Below are 7,122 nucleotides of genomic sequence, written 5' to 3'. Positions count from 1 at the left end.
TAAACTTTGTTCCTTTGTTTCGAGAATCGTTTCGTCTTCAATTGAGTAGAAATCCTTTTTCTTGATTCTGTTTAAAAATAAATAAATAAATAAAAAGAGAACATTGAATGACTAATTTATTTACTTGAAACTATTTTTAATCTTTTGTTTGTTTTTCGATAGTTATCCTATATAAAGCATAATATTCCTGGCTGTCAAAAAGACGGCATTGATAATAAATTAGATAAAAATTATTTGTTCCAGAATGTTTCTTTTCATCTCACAAATCGGCTCTTTATTTCATAACTTCAGAAATGTTTTCTATAGTGTATATTAAATGTATACCTTTTCTCCTCAGCCATTTTATATCTTTAAGAACTTTTAAATTATAAAATTACTATATTTATAAACAAGTACAAAAGTTTACTTTTATATTTAAAAATTGATTCATTCATAGTTTACTGCAATTATTATTAAAAATACAGTATAGGCTATACAAATGTACAATACAAACTTGCTGAATTGCTTATCGTGTCTATAATAATTATAACAGATTTGCTGATAAACTCGACAATTATGAGGAGTTTATGGACTACTCTGTGTGATTTAATGGCATGTTGAATTTAAATTCCAACTTTAAAATATTTATTTGTTTATTTTTTTTATACCGTGTATATCAGATGCCGCAAAAAGTATATAAATCAACATTATCTCTGAAAATAAATCTGGCTAAGCTACTCTTACACTTCTCTAAATATCAGTTATCTCCTCACACACACAGGAAAACTTGGCGGGGACACTGGAAAATAAAATAAATAAATGACACGAAATAAAAAAAAATATTAATTACATTTATTTTAATCGCAGTAGATGTATGTCATTAAATACGATCGACAAATATAGTAATTAAATTTGCGTACAAATGAATAAAAATATTGTTATATTAACTCATTATTTAAATTTGTTAATAATAACCATTGTCCACATTTACCTGACATTTTAAAAATGACTGCAACTAGATGGCGCTGATGTTAGAGAAGAAAGTAGTAGCTATTGTTTCTATGGGCATAATTATGTATTTTGCAGAATGTGTAGAATGATGGATCATCGTAGATTTCCTTTTGTTTTTATTTCTGATATAAAAGATTAACAGTTTAATAAGGTCAGTTCAATTAAGAATGTTAAATTTCAATTTTTTTTTTTTGTATTATTATTACCTGTGTGAGGTCACTGAGGTGTGTAGTCACATGTTACCGTGCACGCCTATTTGACAAATGAATTGTTTCGTGTATTTGAATATTATAATCGCATTTCTTTTATAATTGTAAAATTCTTTGTATATTTTAACACATTTTATATATGTTTAACGTATTCTTATCAAGAAAGTATGTTTTTTTTTTTATTTAAGATTTAAAATACTGTTGCTATCTTTTCTTATGGGTAGTAACTTAATTATGTATTAAAATCAACATATTTTAATTATAAGGAATTACGGTTAATATTGTATTAACACGCTTCTAATGCTAACATTAAAAAACTGCTGATTAATTAAATATAGGTTTGATGATATCATCACATTTATTCCATAGTGTGTGTATTCAAGGTGAAAAATTATATTTTTATTTAAATTCTATTTTAATGCATAATTTGTTCATTTATGCGAATTTATTATTTTTAGTACTATGTAAAGATCAAGGTTATCTAAATGTGACATGGATTCTTTTTTAAATAAGTATATTGTTTAAATAACAATTATTGAAGGAATTATTTTGAGACTTTTTAAAATACAATATATAAAACTACTTCAGAAAGTGATTTTTCTCTTGTCCCTTTGCTCTGCCAGGCTTTTTAATCAGAGAAAGTAATTTGTAACTTGATACTGGAAAAATTTTAAATGATCTCTTATTAATTACAAAAGCACATGATATATTTATGATACCTTTTGCAACTTTTTTTTTCTTTCTTCAATTAGGATCACTTTAATAGTTCTTTTTTAAGACTTTTTTTATTTTTAAAGGATTCCTTGCTTTTTTCTTTCTTTAAATAACTTCTGTTTAATGGAGTCTTTTAAAAATATCAAAGAACTAAAGAGAGTTATTTCTGTATTGTTAAAATTAGTTTGTTTTTGAAGTAGTATTATTTCATTTTAATCTACTTTGATAATTGAAATTTAATTAAAATGAATTTTTCATTTTTAAATTGTTAATAGTCATTCTGAATTTAATAATAACAGTTTTAATTATTCATAAATTTTACATTTTTTAAATGTTGTTCTTGAAAATTTCATTTTAAATTTTAATATCATTTAGTGAAATTATGATTTTAAAAAAGATATGCTCTTCTACAAATAAAATTTATATGAGTTGAATACTATTTAAATCTTCCTAAAACTGGTTATACTAGTGTATAACCAGCTTTGGGAAGATTTACTGAATTCAATATGTTTATTATCTAACTGCTGCCAATTATTTTTTATATGATTGAAGAAACTTATTGTAATATACAAAATGCATAGAGTAGTCTATATACAATATAATTATTGAAAATTTTAAATGAATCATTTATATCAAAATGAATAATTTTTTAATAAAAACAAGCATTGTCATCATTAAAAATGAAGTCATTGTTTTAGTTTAGTAATCAAATGATCACTTATAAAATGATGAAGTAAAGGTTTTCCCACTATCTGAAAGTAGAATGTTCCTAAGAGATTTTTCATAAGCTGAAATGGCCATTAATTTATATGGGAAAAATTTTTGAGCGTTCCTTGACCAAGATTAATTAACCCACTAAATCATACCTAAAGGCTTTTTTCACCTCAGGACACATTTTGCTAACAAATGCACAAAGTAAATTGAAATAATGCTCAGATGCTCAGACACAGTTCAAAGCTATGGTAGTTTGATGCTGAGATGCTAAATGTAGTTTCAAGAGCTTGCAAACAAGGAAAGGGCTTGGAGATGCCTATTGCTGCTCACTGTTCAGAGTACACACTATTTCTAAAATGGCTTGTTGCAAAATAAACACTAAATGTTATTTTTGATTTGTTTTGTAAAAGCAAAAATTCTCTTTGGATTTCTTTTAGTTACCAAAAACAGGTACTAATGTAGATCAACAACACACAACACCAGGGTGTAGTAAAAAATGACTCTATGAACCGATGACCGGTGTGCAATGAAAAAAACAAAAGAGAAAGTTCATCACTAGTGTTTTCGAACAACCCTGAATTCTTCAGGTGTTAAATGAAATTTCTGATGTAACATAAAACACTTGGATTACAAAAATTTGACAAATCGTTCTAATCTGATTCTTCAGAAATATTTAACACCTGAAGAAGAACGATTCTTCAGGTGTTTTTTTCCTCGCACACTGGTCATCAGTTCACAGAGTATGTTTTTTTACTAATGTAGATCTTTTGTAAAGCAAGGAATACCTGTTTATAGATGCTCACTATATCTATAATTTTATTAAGTTTTATTAATTTACAAATTAATATACTAAGTAGTAAGTGACAAAAGAAACTAATGTGTTAAAAACCTTATCCTTTTAAAAATCTTGCACAAGGATCTGTTGTAATGGGAGCAGTGTTAAAGTAAGTTATGTAATGATATTGTAATTAGATAAACATTTTCTAAGTAGATAGATTTATTAAAGATACTCACTTATAATATATTAAGTGAGCATCTTTTCAATCTTTAAGATAAATTAAGTTCATCAAATTGGCTACAAGCTCATCCATTTTCTTATGTTCATTCACAAAGATTAGATTTCCCTCCAGTTTTGTGTAAACTATATGGTTATTGTTATTTACCTGTTTCCTCAGTCAGGTCAGATTTAGTGGTTGTGGCAGGTAGTAGCAAGGAAGATCACTTTGCTACCAGAAAAGCCAAAAGACACTTCATCAGCTTTTAAGATTATTTCTCTCTGTATTTAAATATATGGATGGTGGACACAGGCAATATTCAATGCATGCACGAATACTTTATTTCATTCACTATGATCAAAACACTTAATTACATTTAGTTTTACATTTAAGTGTAACACTTGTAAGAGCTTTCTTAGGCTTTTTGCATCTTAAGATACACTTTGCACAAAATAAATACACAAAGTGCAAATACTGACATAATTGAAAGCTATGGTAGCTTGATGCTGAATGTAGTTTCCAGAAAGGAGCTTAAGACACCATTTGCTGCTATTTGATCCTTGTTTTATTAACAAGGATCAAATAGCAATTGGATATATGATATAAAAAAATGATATGATATTCAAATAAACAATACTTCAAAACAATTTTTTATATTTTGGAAATGGATTACTCATTTGTGAAATATATAAAATATATATTTATTTAATACATATTTGTTATATATTATTATGAATATCTTCTATATTACTTCAATTAAAAATATATCATAGATATTTTTTTATTATTTTAGGTTGTGAATAAGAATTATGTTATAATAATTTAAAACATTCAGTTCAGTTCCTCAGTAAAACTATATCGTTCAGAAAGAAACTGAAATTACAGGTAAGCATCTAATTTCAGAAATACTTTCATAATAATTTAATTTTGAATTAAAAAAATAATTCTAATAATTTTTTAATAGAAATTCTTAAATGTGAATTTTAAACTATATTTGAATGGTATATAGATAAGTATATAAATAATTATTTAATTTCATAGTATTTAAACTTCTAATTTAATCATTATTAAGATTAGTTACAGAATAGTTATTGCTCTAATTTGTTAAAATTAGTGTTTCTTTAAACAAAAATAAGAATAAAATTCAATAATATAAGCAAAAGAATTAAATATTATAACCAGATATACAGTATATACTGTATACTCTTGATAATCCTGTCTCTTGATTATCCAGCAAACCCCCACTGTGATTTTTGTTTTAATAAAAATATTAGTCATGTCATGCATCCTGTTTTCCTGTTTATTCAGTTTCATTTCTGAGTGCAGTATTGCATGTCAGTGCATAATATTTTTTTGTTCTCCTGCATTCAAAAAGAATTGGTACTGAAGAGATGATAGGTCATCTAATAATGTGATCTATTACTCTTAATAATAATAATAATAATAATAATTACACTCACATCACACAGACATGACACAACACATAAAAAGCATAGACACCATCAAGCAATCATGGGCTTGAAAGGCACTCCATGGCAGGCATCCTTATGACCTGGCCCAGGATTTTGTTGACAAAACTGCGTCAAACAGCTGGTTAGATCGGGGATGCCTCTTTGGGGAGACAGAAGGATTCATGATTGCCATACAGGATCAGGTCATAAATACTAAAAACTACAGAAACACATACTCAAAGATACAACACTCACAAATGACACATGCAGAAAATGTCACATCATGCTAGAAACTATACAACACATTACATCTGGGTGCAAGCTTTTGGCACAGACAGATTACTTACATAGACATAATCAAGTAGCAAATATAATATACCAAGAGCTTGCAAAGAAACACAAATCATTAGACATGCACGAACCATACTACAAATACATTCCACAGACAGTACTGGAAAACAACAGAGCCAACTGTACTACGACAGAGCCATAATCACAGATAAAACAATTTACCATAACAGACCAGACATCACACTTATTGACAAACACAATAAAACCACATACATTATAGACATAGCCATTCCAAACACTCACAATGTACAAAACACATGCACTGAAAAAATTAGCAAGTACACAGAACTTGCCCAGGAAATAAGGCATCTATGGAGGATGGATAGGGTGCTTATTGTACCTGTTGTTCTCTCCAGTACAGGTGAGTTACCACACACACTACACAAAAGCCTGGGAACATTACAATTGAGTAGAAATACATACATAACACTACAGAAGGCCACTATATTGAATACATGCCATATTGTTAGGAAATTCCTGAATACAGACACTGACACACTTATTTAATTTTAGTTTTGTTTTGGTTGCTATGCCTTGACTCTGGTCCGGCATAGTACACAGCCACAGGTGTGAACCGAGTATAACCCACTAAACCCAACATAATAATAATAACTCTCCCGTGGTCACCACCTGGTCGTGGTGGGAGAGCCTAGTACAGTGGTACCTCAGGTTACGAACGCCCCAGCATACGAAATTTTCAGGATACGACATGAAATTTGAACATATTTTTGCTCCACGATACAAACAAAAACTTACCATACGACGTTACATTAGTTTGCATTTTTCATTTGTTTTTCTTACTACAGTTATTTTTTTAATGTATTACTTGGCTTTAATTTGAGTATGTTTTTCGCGTTGGAACGAATTATTTGGTTTTACGTGTAATCGTATGGGGAAAAATGATTCACCTTACGACATTTTCATGATACGATCTCAGTTTCGGAACGGATTAATTTCGTATCCTGAGGTACCACTATAATTTTACTGAACCATAGAACAATGCAGGCTGGAGCACAAGCTCCTGGTAGGGACACCCATGCCAGTAAGGTCTATGGGAAGAAATGACGCTAAGAGTGACCACACCCACATTCTGTGGAGATAATTATTATGGTAGTAACCATATCAAAGTGTGATACCGGTTCAGACGTCGCCTGGGTTAACAAGGTCCGTGTTCGTGGGTTAGGCAGAGGCTCACATTCGAAAAATAGGCCACAGTCTCTCTTGGTTACCGGTGGCGAAAGCAGCATCGGCCCAAGCATGGCTACTGCAATGTCCTCAACAGATGTGAAGAATCAACCTAGCCTTGGTGTTTCTGTGGCAATGCATCCACAGACCACAAAGGCTGGAAAACCATGCCAACGGATGAAATGGACAACAGAAATGAACAAGTTTATCATCCGTACTTACTACACCATCACAAGACTCAAAACAAACATGACAGCATACAGACAACAATTACACCATAGATTCACACAACAATATCCTCACCTCACTGTCACCGAACAAAGGGTTGTCGATCAAAAAAGAACAATTATACACAACAACCTTATCCCACAAACAACACTTGAACTTTATCAAACAACAGGTTTCCGATCAAATACATCAACAGACAGAAACATTTAACATTATTAATGAAGATCACGTAACCTGTCAGGATAATCCAGCAACAAGCATTGATAATAGCACACATACAACAAC

General features: G+C 29.7%; 1 long non-coding RNA gene across 1 annotated transcript in view; it reads left to right on the top strand.

The window, feature by feature from the left end:
- Window positions 1-1,012: 1,012 nt before the first annotated feature.
- The window catches only part of LOC111622058, a 9,234-nt gene continuing 3,124 nt past the window's right edge, over window positions 1,013-7,122 (top strand). Inside the window, exons 1-2 of the long non-coding RNA XR_002756186.1 lie at window positions 1,013-1,141; window positions 4,416-4,507. This is a non-coding gene — a long non-coding RNA (uncharacterized LOC111622058). The remainder of the gene's footprint in view (window positions 1,142-4,415; window positions 4,508-7,122) is intronic.

The sequence above is a fragment of the Centruroides sculpturatus genome, unplaced genomic scaffold (genome assembly GCF_000671375.1).
Source record: "Centruroides sculpturatus isolate CEXI.00-Female unplaced genomic scaffold, Cexi_2.0 scaffold11, whole genome shotgun sequence".
Lineage (NCBI taxonomy): Eukaryota > Metazoa > Arthropoda > Arachnida > Scorpiones > Buthidae > Centruroides > Centruroides sculpturatus.
The sequence above is the reverse complement of the archived record's forward strand: the minus strand, read 5'-3'. Positions and strand labels throughout refer to the sequence as shown.